Here is a 15,765-nt window from a genome sequence, read left to right as displayed (position 1 = left end):
GCTCAACCAACCTATCTATACTAGATGCAAACATGCTAGATATAAATGAATGTGTGGCACCAGGGTCAAATAAAACATATATAGACTGTCCACATAATATGACATTATCGGTCACAATATCTGGAGACTTCGCTACCTCCTGGTGTGTCACGGCATACACTCGCCCCTGCTGCTGAGGTCTGAGGTCGACCTATAACATTCTTCTGCTTGGCACCACTTGACCCTTCACCTCGATTCCCAACGCCCTTTGGTTGGTTAACTATCTGGGAGGTTATCTGTTGTGTTGTTGGGGCATCCCTGTTCACCTGGGGACAGTGCATCTTGAAATGCCCTATTTGTCCACATTGGAAACATACACCTCTGCCACTATAGCATACCCCAAGATGCCTCTTGTCACAACTAGGGCACGTCGGTTTCTTATTTTGTCTCATTTTCTTTTTCCTTGATCCCTGCCAACTTGTACCCCTGAATTGGCTTCCACTAATCTGAGTTGCAACTGGAGGTCGAGATCCCCTGTCTCTAGGCCCTACCACTGCCTCACTGCCCCTTGCTTGGGGAGTACTAGACTCTCCCTTAGACGTCGTTTCTTGACCCACTGGGTCATTCACCTTCTTTTTCCCACCGGTGCATTCTTCTAACCTTCAAGCCCCTATTGGTAGGGTCAGTATTCCTGCCACCTGTCTGCTTACTTTGTCTGCCACTTTGCCTCGGCATTTCACCTATTACAATATATACATGTTAGGGACTCACACTTAGGGACTTAAACTTATGCATGAACTTCCCCTCTCATTCCCAAAACCTTATGCTCTGATACCAACTTGTCACACCCCCTCCCAGTTTATCCTTTTAATCTGGATGAGGATATGATCGTGGTAGTTACTAACCCTACTGCCAGTACCTACACCAAAGCCTTCTATTGGTAAATACCAATTTGTTCAACACATTAGTAGTATACGCATACAGCAAGCCTCCCTTAATGTTTTACAAAGATACATAAACACATGCATACAGCCATGACTTAACATCTACGGAAAAATATTCACAAATGGCCCAAAACATTCCTATCAAAGCCCTAGTCCCTCTCAAAAAATGTGTACATAAACAAGCCATCAACCTAAGTTCTTCTGAACAAGTCGGGCTTTTCAGTGGCAAGCAGCAGCAGGATCAACCTTGAGAAATCTGACCGCTACCTGAAAAGAAAAAAAAAACATTTGAAAACGTGAGCTAGAAGCCCAGTGAGTGACTTAATAAAAACATGAATCTCATGCTTAAACTGAAAGCTCGAAAATATAATACTGGAACTAAAATGTACCAAGCAACCGTGTATACAAAACCTTTAAAACCATCATTAAACATCATTATTCCTCGGTTGAGAACGAGCATACATCGCTCTAGCTCCCAACGTCTGTTACCGGCCAAGAGACCCATACTTCGACCTCCCCTTTGCTGATATATAGCCTAGGAGACCCATACTTCGACCTCTCTTTATCCTTAGTTAAGAGTGAACTACTAGATCTAACCCTCAACATCAACCTTAGTCGGGGAGAACCCTTTTGCTCAATCCCTCAACGTCAATCTTAGTCGGGGAGAAACCTTTTGCTCAATCCCTCGACGTTAACCTTAGTCGGGAAAAACCCTTTTGCTCAATCCTTCAATGTCAACCTTAGTCGGGGAGAACCCTTTTGCTCAATCCCTCGACGTCAACCTTAGTCGGGGAGCATCCTTTTGCTCAATCCCTCAACGTCAACCTTAGTCGAGGAGAACCCTTTTGCTCAATCCCTCAACGTCAACCTTAGTCGGGGAGAACCCTTTTGCTCAATCCTTCAACGTCAACCTTAGTCGAGGAAAACCCTTTTGCTCAATCCCTCGACGTCAAACTTAATCGGTGAGAACCCTTTTACTCAATCCCTCGACGTCGTATTACCAACGTGCACATGGTGTTTTCTATGTACCGTCAGCACCTTAGGTACATTTATTCGGATACCTTCCTTACCTTCGGTATCTGGCTCACTTAAGCTATCAAGTTCTCGAAGAGCATTAAAAGAATAGTTTTCAAATATAGCATATAAACTCTTTAGGATGTCTTCCCTACCTTCAGTATCCCTTTTCATTATGTTTAGAAAGACCAACGTCTGTACTTTGACAATCTTAGGTATTTAAAACATAATACATCAATCTTCATTCAACCTTAGCTTTTACCCTAACGCATGCTTCATACTTTGTGAAATAAGTTGGCTTAAAACACACTGAACCAGCTTGTAAAAACCACTAGCATGCATTAGACATGGAAAACATACTTGGAAAACCCATACACTAGTAAACATCATGAAAATGGAGTTACTAAAACATGCTGAAAGTATTTGAACAGGATAACATATTTAAAAGGTATCAATTTCCGTGGAAAACATGCTTTACTTAGCATGAGAAATAGCTTCAAACATATGTTGCTTGGCACTTCGTTTAAACACTTAGCATGAGAAATATCTTCTAAGAAATCATAGTTTCTAAATCATTAAAACATTAAAGCATCACATAGTCACTCACAGCTCGTTGGCCTCTTAACGGATTATACGCCTCTCCTAGCTCTTCTTGGCCTAAAAGGACATAATTCCCGGTTAACTACTTAGAATTCTTAGCAAAATACCTTAAATAGTTCATTTCCTAATGGAACTTTCATTATCAAAGACAGTTTTACTAGCGAGATCCTCATGAGCGAGATCCTCCTCATGAACGAGATCCTCATGAGTGAGATCAACGAGATTCTCATGAGCGAGATCAGTGAGATCCTCATGAGCGAGATCAGGATTTGCCTGGCAGACTTTCATCCTAGCGATACTAACCTTACCAGCGAGATTCAACCCAATTTCTAGCGAGATTTCCTTCTAGAGCGAGATCCTCGGCATAAAATTAGTGAGATTTCCTTTATAAGCGAGATCCTTATTCTCCATATCTCGCTATAACTCTCCATGGTGAGCTGTTTGCTTGTTCTTCTCAAGCAGCTGTCTGCTTATGCACAAATTCTCTGTTACAACTTCAAAAATTCATAACTCAAAATCTAGACCTCTTTTGAAGAAACTTCCTTCTACAAACTTGTTTAGAATTGTTAACTTTCGTTACTTAAAATTTCAGTCAAAAATTCCTTATATTTTGGCCTAAAGATTTCAATTTTCACCTTGGGCCCTGATTAATCTGTGATTCTGCCTCCTCTGCACTTTCTTCACTTCTTATTTTTTTTCCTCCTGAAATCTTTCTCCGGCAAGACAACTTCGAAAACTAGATTCTCCCAACTTTCAAATGGCACCGATTTTACTAAATTTGCTCAGGTAGATTGTCGAAACCAAGCTTTCGAAATTCTTCTTCCTTTTAATCTTTCTGCCGCCTCCCGAATTCAAGGACTAACGCCACGTACCAAACCAATAAATGAGTTTTCTTATTTTGTGTTTTTCTTTTCCTTTCTCAACAACTCTTATAAATAACATGGTTTTTCACTTATTAGATATTTAATATATCATTTCTTTGGCTAAACATGCTTGTTTAGGAAACTTAGAATTCGGGGTTTTCACTTAGCTACACAAGAGCTTATTTCTTCTTGCTTCCATCCTCTATCCCTCCTTAAGTATTGCTTCATTTAACTCATTAGAAGACATCATATTACTTACTCTTGCTTAAAGTGATTAGGGTTCGGGTTTTACAATGGACGCATTCGATCGCAATTTTCTCAGTTTAACGCTTTTGGATATGATATTGTATATTTTTACCGTCGCATTCCCTCATTGTTTTACTTATTTGCGCTGTAATAACGTGCATTTCTACCTGTTATCAGGAGCTGGGAACTCAGCTACACAAGATGAAATTCGTTCCTTCCTTGAATAGTAGATAAATTGCTCCTTTAAGGGCTGATTTTGGGACTTTAACAATGTGGCGCTACACTCTCTCTTTGCCTGAGAGGGGTTCAGTCATAGTAGAACTATGATCTATTGGTCATTAGAGGAATCAGTGGTACTTAAGGAGTTAGATGTAACTACAAGGGCAAAACGGTAATTTGGCCTAGCTGTACTTACGAGCGATTTGTGAAGGGTCATCGTATTGTTGATTGATTATATCCAATGAACACAGAAATATATCTGTAGTGCGAAGAGTGCTGGCAATTAACGGATTGTGGATAATGTAATTAAAGAGTTAAATCAGTTATTCACGTACCGTTGGAGCTTCAAGCTACAGGTCCATGAGGTTTCCTTGGTAGCTCAATGGATTCAAGTTGAGAATTAGTTTTTGGGTTAGTTTGAAATGTTCAAATTAACAAAAGAAAATTTTATTATATATGATATAATTGATATGATGTATTTGATACATTATTATTTTATTGGAGGAATTAATATAAATATTATTTATATTAAATGCAATAAAAAGAGAAAGAACTATGATTTATGTATTGTATATGATGTAATATTAAAACTATAGGTTATAAATATAATATGATAAGTTAGTTAATTTATTAATTATATGATAATTATATTTTTTTTTCTCCAATGGTTTTATGGCAAATGAGTGGAATAAAGATGAAAAATTGTTTTTCTAATCATTCTACAACAACACATAGCTCAAATTATTAACTATCGAGTGACTACACGATAGGATCAAGTTTACTATACGATAGTGCTTTTAACTAAACGATCGAGCATCGAGTCTATGCAATAGGCTTCTATCTTCTACACGATAGTGCTTATCGCTTACTCGATCGTCTTCTCCTTCCCTCTAACCAAAATAAGTCAGAGCCCACAACTCCTAGATTCTCAACACCAAGAATACTAAGGTAATCTTGTGGTTGTGTCCGGTTGTTCGAGGATCGAGTTGATACTCGTTACTGGTATTCAAGGGAGATCGAGTTCGAGTTGCTCGTTGCATTCGAGTTTGATCGAGGGACACACTTGAAGAAATGTTCTTCAAAGGTATTATTTTCTTAATCCTTTGTATTTAATTCAAAGCATGTTGTAATTTATAATTTAATGCATAACATATTTAGTATGACTGTGAATGTATGTGTTCTTTCATAATGGAGTTTGGACGATCCGCTTTCGCTCATAGGTCCTCTTTAATTAGAGTTCCTTCATCATCAATATATAGGTTCTTCATATCTGTTTTCGTGTGGGTTGTTCAAGTAATTTGTTTCGTCCAAAGGTAAGTTTTGCTAGTATATGAATATATACTAAGTTAATAATTAATTCTATAGATTTTGATTGAATTTTACTCGATGCAATAAACAGTTAGATTGGCTAATGACTTTGAAACAAAATTTGATGATATACTAATTCAAGTGCAACTACGTAAACTGGTTGATTTTTCATTATGATTTATGTTTGCTGCTTCATTATCACAAACTACGATCCCCAAATGCATATGAGATTTGTATAAAACTATTTGACTTCCAAACGAAAACATGGAAAAACAGTTTAAAAAATAATATTGGCTTTCTACATTTTGCAGTTCTTGCCCCACCCATCATACCATACACAAACCAAACCCCTTGATGGATATTGCCTGACCAATCTCAACCTTATGTCAAATATATACATAATTTAAATTTACTCCCAATTAGGTTATGCTTAGTATAATTATATTCAATTGCAATATTGTTATATTAATCACTCATCAATTCAACCAAACACTTACAAAAATCTATACAAGTTAAAACTATAAGATTTGAAATTTATCATTGGTTCGTTTTGAGTTGAACTTATTTAGTCCTCATTATACTTCTAAAACTTCAATCATCTCTCTAGCTAAGTTACATATACAACTTTGACCAATAATGTTCAAATTGACAATATTGGTGGAAAGTAGTTAATGTCATGAGCTTTTGGGGTAATATATATATATATATATATATATATATATATATATATATATAATTATTTATGCTTTCTGAATGGTTGCTTAACGAGTTGGAATGTTTGAAAAGAGAAAAAGTGAGCAGTACAACTAAACTCTTCTTCCACAATGGGGTAGCTTGTGTTATTGGGGTATAGTGTATGCCCTAATTTATTGTGATTTTGTACCTTATTTGTATTGTACATTAGTCCCTAAGCTTTATGACAAGTGGGAGATTGTAGGGAATGGTGTCCTAAATCTCCTTGTAATCTCGTAGTTTGTAAACTTTGTATAAACATATTGTTGTTGATAAAATAAATGTTATTTTATAAGCATATACTCGATCAATAAACTAAGATCCGAGGTTATTTCATGTAATTTAAATAAGTATGTAGAGACATATAAGTGGATCTTGGTTAAATAATAACCTAAACGATCTGTAGATGGATAAGGTTGGGTACCTTATCTTGGTGACACTACGAATACGACTCGTTTTATAGGTATTACAAGTGTTGTAAAGTGCTACAAATGATCTGATCCTGATCATTCATGTGGAGACATGTGAGCGGGGTATCCTATACAAAGAGTTTGTATAAGACCGGACCACGAAATGATTAGCCTCTTTATTTAACACCGTTAATAATAGAGACTTATATTTCACTAGGATGATCATAGGTGACATGACCTGAATCCTGAGTGAGTTGTGAACTCCTGCTCATGATGGTGGTCATTTGATTTGTATGGGTGAGAGTGGCCAGATTGCCAACTCAACAAGCCTATCATTTTGGGATTTGTCTGACTGGGGAGCTGGGAACACAACTACACAAAATGGAATTCACTCCTTCCCCGATGCAGGGGGCAAGTAGATAAATTGCTCCCTTAAGGGCTGATTCTGGGTCTTGAACATAGTGGTCACACCCTCTCCTAGTCCGAAAGGGACTTGGTCCTAGTTGAACTATGACTTATTGTTCATTAGAGAAATTAGTAGTATTTAAAGAGTTAGATGTAACTACAGGAGCAAAACGATAATTTTGGCCCAGCTGTACTTACGAGCAATTTGTGAAGGTTCATAACACTGTTGATTGGTTATATCCAATGGACACAGAAATTTATCTGTAGTGCGAAGAGTGCAGCTGTCGGTCTTTAGTGGAGTGACCGACAGTTAACGGATATTAGGTAATTTAATTAAAGGGTTTAATTAATTATCCGGGTATCGGTGAAACTTCAATCTACAGGTCATAAGATCCACTTTATAGCTCAACAGGGATTTAATTGAGAATTATTTTTGGATTATTTTGAAGTGTTCAAATTAATTGAGGGAATTAATTATATATGATATATTTAATTAAATTGATTATGTATGTGATATAATTAATATAATATATTTGATATATTATAATATAAGGTATCATGAGAGGAATTTGAATATGATTCAAATACTAATTATATGAATGAGATTCATGTAATTAAATTTAATATAAATATGGTTTATATTGAGAGGAATTAAATATTTGGATATGATCCAAATATCAATTATACGGATGAGATTCATATAAGTGAATATAATATAAATTTGATTTATTTTAAATGCCATGTATTGTTAAGAGAAAACAAAATTTATAGGTTATGTTGTATTTGATGCAATATAAAATTATAAGCTATGTGTTATATTAGATATAACATATAGTGTGTATATATAATAAAGTAGTTATATATATATATATAATTGAAATTAATTCAAGGGAATGAGTTATAATTCCCTTCCCCTATTCTCTCAATTATTATATGTGGGATTCAAGTGGTTGGAATTTAATCTTCTTCCTCAATTCTCTCTGAGAGAAGCTGGAAAAAGTTTTATAGAGAAGAAAAGTTCTTCTCATCCCTCTCCTCCTCTCCATCTCCTTCCCTCTTCCAAGGATTCAAGCAAATCTCACAACTTTTGTTTGAATCCTTTTTGTTCCAAAAGAATACAGAGGGTTCTCAAGTGGTGGTGTCCCTTTCAAAGAAGGAGATTCGCGTGGAGAAAGAATTCCGTTCGTGGCTTGTATGAGAGAGATCTTGAAGAAAGGCTTCTTCAAAAATAAGGGTTTCTGAGACCCTAAGTATTTTTTCTAAAGCATGTTGTAATTACGTAATTGCATATCTTGTTCTTATTTACTGTAAAACTTATATTCAATGAAAATTAGAATTTGGATCGATCTTCCTTCCACTCAAAGGATCTTTTTCGAAAATTTCCTTCAACTTGAAAATACAGTAGGATCAATCTAAATCAAACAGCTAATTTGATTCATTAATGATTAATTAAGGTCTTCCAAATCTTTGTTATGAAATGATCTCTATATAAAGATCAAAACTTTATGCATGGAACTATTTCACTACCAAACATAACCAAGTAAGCAACTTTAATTAATAATAGCTATTTATTGCAAAAGTTTAGAATAAATCAGCATATGATTCATTTTACAGGTGAGTTCTCTTATACTTCCTAAACAACATCATCTTATGGCAAATTAGTTTGTCCTCAAAACTTTTGAAAATACTAGAAAATTAAATAGTTTTGATGTTTGTTGTGTATATTTGGATTGTTGATTTTTCTAATAGAAAAAGATTGGTTCTACAAATAGCTTCATGTCTCTACTGCTTCTTTCTTATCTTGTAACTTTATCAAAATGAGTGATGAAACTCAACTTGTGCTTGCTTTGCGATTGCTAGAGATCTACTTTGATGTTTTGATTCTGTTTGCCAATTTCTTTTTAGGATATGCAATTATGCAAATACTTTTGGATTTAAGTGGGAGTTCCAAAGTTCCATCCTGTTGCAAAATCATACTTTGCTACCCGTAATGGAAATGCATGTGAAATTGGTATACAATAGTTTTGTTTGGTTTTTGTCAAATTTGAGTGTGATCGTGTTTTATCCTTTTGGCTAAGGTTTGTTTACTTAAAAATTTTATGACTCTCCAATTTGTGCTCATATATTTCAATTTGTGTTGATATAAGTTTTGGTCAACTTGTGTTCAAATTACTATTTAGTTAGTTTGAATATTATAGTGTTCGGGAAACTCTAGTAGTTCTGTTGAGAGAATTATTGTTTGAATGTTGTGTTGGAAGTGCATTTCTTTGAACATGTGTTGAAGTAAAAAAAAATTGATTTTGTTGTATAGCGATGTCATGCTGTCGAAATTTTTATAAAGCATAAGAGTTAGTAAAGTTAAATACAGGTAAAAATATGGTAACGTTCCCTAGGTTCTTTCTGTTCTTGCTTATAGATTTCGTTGCAATTGATCCAGTTGGAGGATGAGTTTTATAGTCGACTTCTTAACTTGAGTGAATCTTCTACATTGTGTACAACCCTTGCATGAAATATGTCGTCAATATTTCTTCTATTAAAAAACTGGTGGTTTTACTTTCAATTGCTTACTTCAATTATTGTGAAAACTTTTACAATTAGGTATAGGAAAAGATAAATAACTTGTTGCAATCATAGGTATTTTGCGGTTCGAAGTGTTGATTCATTAATTAACCTATAGGATATCTCTCAGATGCTCTACGTGCGAACATTTGCAAAATTCGAGTATGTTTTTCCTTGATTTATATAGTGATTTTGTTTTCTTCTTTCCTCAATTCATGTTTTGTTAGTCGGAACACACTGAGCTTTGTAGCTTAGACCTACAACTAATCCTTTTAATTTCATGCATAGAAGGTTTTACTATTAAATATTTCACAAAGTGTTGTCTCCATTTTCTTTTTATAGGAATTTTTAGGATCTTTGGGTTTGAAAGTACATGAGAAATGGATCTATTATGAAGCATAACTATGATGCATTTTCCAATTTTTTATTACGTTCCTTTTTAGAAAATATATTGAACTCAACTTTGTTAGTAGTTGGTATGATTGTTTGGTTGAATTAATACAACAATCTTTGGATGTATTTTATTTCCTTTATCTAGTTTTATTTTCTTCTTCCAATAAGTTAGTTAATTTTTGTGTTTGTTGAAATCATAAGATATAAAAGCAATTAAGATTTTATTTTGTATATGTACAGGTAAGAGAAATATTACTGTTTAAAAAAATATTATTGATTTGCATGTGCTTAAGCAGGAAATATATATGTATTTTTTGTTAATGTCAGTTTTTAACTCTTTGATCGACCATTAAAAATGGATTGGACATTTAAAAAATGAAGTATTAAAAAAATAATGGACAATTATTGAAAAAATTGGTAAAAAACTGACAAAGAAGATGGTGTACAATGTCGGTTTTCAACTGACATTGAAGATGGTGTACAATGTCGATTTTCAACCAACATTGAAGAATATTGGCATTTAAATTTCGGTCGACTATAATGTCAGTTTAAAACCAACATTAAAGACCTTTTATAACACAATCTTTGATGTCGGTTTTCAAACGACATTGTACCTCTATAATGTCAATTTTAAACTGACATTAGAGTCCAGTTTTGTAGTAGTGTCGGCTTTATTATTTCCACTTTTCCATTATAAAGTCCATAAAATCCTCAGTTTCCTCAAATTCATTGTCACACTAAAACTCTATTTCTACCTTTCCTTATATTTCTCCCATGAAACTCAAGTAATTTTTAGCTTTTTCTTCTTTTAGTACTACATTGCTTTACTTCATTTTGGTACCAATTACTTCATTTTGGTACCAATATTTTTTAAATGTATATTTTGATTCCTATACTTTGAAATATTATTTCAGATTCCTGTACTTTTAAAAAGTGACCATTTTGTTTCCTTTATTTTCATTCCTATTTCATGACTTAATTAATCACTTTTTAAAAGTTCAAGGACTAACATGAACTAAAGATAAAAATACAAGAATCAAAATGAAAACTTTGAAATTATATTGATCAAAATGAACCAAAATAAAAATATATACATAGGAACAAAATGAACACTCTAGGATTTTAATTACATATATGTGTGATTAGATAAAAAAAATCAAAGGATGACTAATGTTGTAAAGTTTAAGAATCTCAAAATAAATTGGAAATACATTCCAAGCAATATGAATTCCCATATATTGTAGTAAATCATTGCTAAACAAGTTGATCTTTTTCTCTCATGGGAAAGGAAAAATAAGTATTGATGCTTGTAAAAATGAGCTTGAGGCATGAATATGCAAATTTGAAAATTTATGAACATTGACATAAATTTTTTATGTGCTACTTCCATGTGCTAGTATTATCCAACAAGTAATAAAAGTAACATAGAGTGGAGTGAGTTCTCAAAAGAGATCGAGAGTATTCAAGTCAGGAACAATTTATAAAAATTATATTTTTTAACCTTAAATTAAGAGAACACAATAATACTCACTATTTTCTATTGTAAATTTTCATTTGTTTCATAAAACTACGGTGCATTTGGGTAAAAGTAATTTGGAGAAAAAAAATCAGAAATAATTTAGATGCTTAGTAATTAGATTTTCATTAAAAAAAAGTTATACGAAATTACTTCTTAAATCTTTTGATTTTCAAAATCTCTAATTAAATAACTTCTCGAATAATCAAATAATCAAACATCTTTTCAAACGATTTTTTTCCCATATTTTTAAACGATGTCTTTTTGTTTTTTAAATGATTTTATCTTTGACATGAAACTTTTGTAGAACTACATAATTACAATGTCAGCATGTTAAATTACTTCAAAATTTGAAAACCTAAGCTGATACATTAGGATATGTTTGATCTTTTATATATCATTTTAACAGAAATATTTAGTGAGTTGTGATATTTTGAGTACAGGTATCTTGGTTTAGCAGTGATTCACATCCCCTGTTATGGAATATATGCACTTATTGTGAAGGCAAAATACTCACTTCTGCCAAGATTGTTTCCTCATGCTTTTGTCAAATCATTGTAGCCTCTCTCTTTATATATTTGTAATAATTAAAAGTGCCTGGTCTTATATTTATAAAGCACTGGAAATGCAATATTTTCCATTCTAAAACTATATTGTTAATTATAGCCTTTTGCTATTTTTGCTGATATTTATGTTTTTTTTTTTTTTTAGCTAATAGATGCAGTTTGATGTCAATTTGATGCATCTCATCGGGTGGAGGTGATTATACATTAAATTGGTGCATCGACTCTTATATTGTGTGTGTTATGTGCATGTGTAAGAGAAAAACATAATAATACTTGTGTTTACCTTCTTAAAAAATTATTTGACCAAGATTTGAAGAAAAAAAATCCATCTAATAAAAGTGGTTATAACTATATGGTGAAATAATGGATCATTTCTTGTATGAGAGTGACTTCAACGGTGTGAAAATATTAAAATACAAATGGTTGCATTATCTATATTACAATACTAAAATATCAATGTATTTATCTGATAATTTAATTTTTGTCATATTTTTCTCTCTTTGTACTACATAGTAGATTTTTTTAAAACACTAACTAATTTTCAAAAAATTATGGTAACTAAAACAAAATTGTATAATATTTATCTATTACATGCTAAATAACTTCTGTTTTTAAAAATTAAAATTACAAGATTTCGAGTGGATTGTACTTGTGTTCTTGACCGGTATGTATAAGATATAATAAACATTGTATATCTATTGCATAGATCTTTTGAACCTACTTTTAAAAACTCAAAGATTAAAGTCATATTTTGAAAACTTAGGTACCAAATGCACATATCTTTAAAAACTCGATCACTAAAATGATATATTTTGAAAATTCGAAAACTAAACATACATATTCTCGGAGATTCAGAAAATTAAAAGGTAATTTTCTATATATGTGATTTTTAAACTTATTCTAAATGTAATCAAGTAAAAGTAGTAATAGATCAGCAAGGGAGAGTCAACCTATCCACTTATAAAATATTAGTTGATAACATTATTAATTTTGGGTTTTTTTATTATACAACCACGAAAAATTGATATTTAGAAGAAGAAAAAAACAACAATAAAGGGAAAGGAAGGAAGGGGGAAAAAAAAGTGTAGGGAGTGGGCCGTTTTCACATTACTACGGCCCAGAAAAGAACGTCCACGCGGAGAAAAAATCGGCCCACGACCAGCCCAAATAAAATAGAAATAAAATTAAGGGGGAAAAAGAATGCGGTGAGCGTGGATCGAACACGCGACCTTCAGATCTTCAGTCTGACGCTCTCCCAACTGAGCTATCCCCGCATTTAATAATAAAAAAATAAAATTTATATATATATGTTTTTCACAAGATTATTAGAAAATTAGTCGATTCAAAAAATTTGTTTTCGATATCCAATGAAAAAACAAAGACATATCTGAAAACGAGTTTGGGTCCTATTTAATATTTTGAAAGTTGTGTCAGTTGTAAATGTAAATACATATTTATAAAATTAAAAAATATATCTATATCATTTTGGTCCCTGTACTTTAATGATCATTACATCTTGGTTTATATACTTTTAAATTTTAATTTTGGTTCATTTAGTCTCCATAAAGCTTAAAAATAGCCCCTATCATTAAATTAGAGTTGAAAACTAAATATGGGGTAAAGAATTAATGGGTCGAGTTTGAACCCAAGCTCGCCTTCCTCTTTTTTTGTTGTACATCTACTTCTAGTTTCACCAATGAATCCTCTTTAATCAGTTGTAGTGCCCTATCAAAACCTTCCATATAGCTCACTAGTCTCATCGCAAATGCCCTTAAGCGGTTGGAAACAACTTATAGTATATGTGGGAATGGCTTGTTCGAGAACTTTGATCAAAACTTATTTGTCACTAAGAGAAAAGAAATTTTCCTTCTACCTTTGGAAAACCTTCCACATGCGATCCTTGAGAGATTGAAAAACTTGGCAACTGCTTATTCGTTTAAAAAAATGAAGGGTTTCTTGATCGAAAAACTTGAAAAACTTCACAATCCATGTGAAGGATTTTTTTCAATTTTAGTACATTTGTTTATGTCATACAAAAATATAAAAATGAGAAAAAGGTAATGATACGACCAATGATTTATTATAGTATTTTTAACTTTCAATTTACAGAATTTTTAAAGTACAATAAAAGTATGGGGATTTGAACTACAAAACCTTTTGTCATCAACACATTCGTACGTGAGTTAAGCTATGCTCACTCTGGCAATTTACATGTTGTTCTTATTATATCTTTCGATATAACTATCTTCTATTTGGTCGTTTTTCTCTATTTTTATTTACTTATTTTGGTCGATATAAGTATCATCGACCAAACACACTCATACTTTAAAATAATGAAGAAAAAAAATATTGCATAGGCCTTCTAAACCTATTTTTAAAAACTCAAAGACTAAAAATTACATTTTGAAAACTTAGGTACCAAATGCACATATCATTAACAATTCAATGACCAAAAGGGTACATTTTGAAAACTCAAGAACTAAATACACATATCTTTCAAAATTAAGAGACTAAGTAGGGGATAACAATACAAAACACAGGTCATATATTTCAATTATGTCAACCTTTTCTATTATTTTCACAAATATCTAAGTGGGATGGTTAATTACACAAAAAATAATATCCAATTACCTTTTAGCCCCCAACCTACAATTATACTCCTTCTGGTGGGCAGCTGGAGAGATAAAATGCATTTATGATATTTTTTTTCATATTTATAAAACATCTTTAATATTGGAGAGATGAAATGTATTTATTATATTATATCAATTATTTAAGATTTCTTCCCATTTTAAACTAGAAGTAGAAAATGTATTTAATACGATTATATTTTTCATTTAACACGATTAGACGTATCAAGCAATTGATTTTTCTAACGAATTCATGGTTATTTTAAATATACTTTAAACATTTGTTTAGATGTTTGCAAATGTTCTAGCCGATATATGAAATATCATAGTATATAAATAAGAAATTGACACGGTGTTTAACATAAATCCCAATATATTTATTTTATACCAGAATCTATATAATCCCAATAAAATCAAAATTTAACAACTTTCTAACATATATGTCATTCAAAATTATTTTAACAATTTCAATATACCACGGTATATAATCACTTAATGCTCAACATAAATCATATATCATAAATTTCATGTAAGTAGTCATAAATCTCAATAAATTTCATCTAAGTTTTGGATGTATTTATTATATATTATTAATTAGTTGAGATTCTTCCCCATTTGAAATTATTGTAGTTTTCTGTCCACAAGTGTGACTCCCCACGTGCATGCATGCACACGCACACACACCCAGGCACATGCATACCCACACACGCACATGCACGCACGCACGCATACCCACACACACGCACGTACGAGCATGCACACGCACACACATGTACACACATATGGGGATATATATTGAATATTAAGTCAATTTTTTATTTATATATTGTGGTATATTTTATATATTGGTTAAAGTATTTGCAAGCATCTGAAAAAATGTTCTAAGATATATTTAAAATAACCACGAATTCGTCAAAAAAAATTAGTTGTTTGACATGTCAAATGCGTCAAATGAACATTAATATTAAATACATTTTCTTTCTCCAATTGAAAATTTGATATTTGAAAATTTGAAGAAATCTCAAATTCTTAATTGAATATAATAAATGTATTTCTCTCTCCAACATTAAAGATATTTTTTAAATATGGAAAAATATATATTAAATATATTTTCTCTCTCCAATTTTCCCTCTTCAACCCATCACAAAGAGTATTTTTGTCTAAAAATAGTATTAAATCCTTTATAGGAAAATATCAAAATATTTAGATATTTACTAAAATAAGTTTTAGAAAAGGATTAAATCTATAATAATCTCGACTAAGTAATTGCCTATATATGATTTTGAACTTTTTAAATGTAATCTAAGTAAAAAGTGTAGCCAACGGAGAGTCTAAACCTTTTCACTTGTAAAATATTAATTAACATTATTAATTTTTATTT

At 32.1% G+C, this 15,765-nt stretch overlaps 1 non-coding gene across 1 annotated transcript; it reads right to left on the bottom strand.

The window, feature by feature from the left end:
- Positions 1–12,955: 12,955 nt before the first annotated feature.
- Positions 12,956–13,028, bottom strand: TRNAF-GAA (transfer RNA phenylalanine (anticodon GAA)). Its single transcript has one exon. It is a non-coding gene; the product is annotated as a tRNA-Phe (tRNA).
- Positions 13,029–15,765: the final 2,737 nt, after the last annotated feature.

Source organism: Benincasa hispida, chromosome 11 (assembly GCF_027475165.1).
Source record: "Benincasa hispida cultivar pf3 chromosome 11, pf3_genome.v1.1, whole genome shotgun sequence".
Classification (NCBI taxonomy): Eukaryota; Viridiplantae; Streptophyta; class Magnoliopsida; order Cucurbitales; family Cucurbitaceae; genus Benincasa; species Benincasa hispida.
The sequence above is the reverse complement of the archived record's forward strand: the minus strand, read 5'-3'. Positions and strand labels throughout refer to the sequence as shown.